Source organism: Bombina bombina, chromosome 4 (genome assembly GCF_027579735.1).
Source record: "Bombina bombina isolate aBomBom1 chromosome 4, aBomBom1.pri, whole genome shotgun sequence".
NCBI classification, from domain to species: Eukaryota; Metazoa; Chordata; class Amphibia; order Anura; family Bombinatoridae; genus Bombina; species Bombina bombina.
In genome coordinates this window covers 796795362-796795599 of record NC_069502.1, presented here as the reverse complement: position 1 = coordinate 796795599, position 238 = coordinate 796795362, and the positions used below count along the sequence as shown (strand labels likewise).

The window sequence follows — 238 nt, the reverse complement described above, 5'->3', positions numbered from 1 at the left end:
TTACAATAACATAACTTGGCTTTTCCATTTGATATTGGTTTATTAATATTCATTGTTAATGGTAGACATATTGTACATTTACTTTACTTTAGCATTAATTAATTTACACAAAAGGTATAACTTGTAATAAAGCTAATTAAATGTAAAATATAAAAAGTGTATTTATTTACTGTACTTGAAAATATTTTAGTATTATGCAAGTCTGGCTCTGTGGCGCAATGGATAGCGCATTGGACTT

General features: G+C 26.1%; 1 non-coding gene across 1 annotated transcript in view; it reads left to right on the top strand.

Moving 5' to 3' along the window:
• The first annotated feature begins 204 nt into the window (after nt 1-204).
• TRNAR-UCU (transfer RNA arginine (anticodon UCU)) overlaps nt 205-238 on the top strand; it is an 86-nt gene continuing 52 nt past the window's right edge. The window contains exon 1 of the tRNA in view: nt 205-238. This exon is cut by the window's right edge and continues 3 nt beyond it. This is a non-coding gene — a tRNA (tRNA-Arg).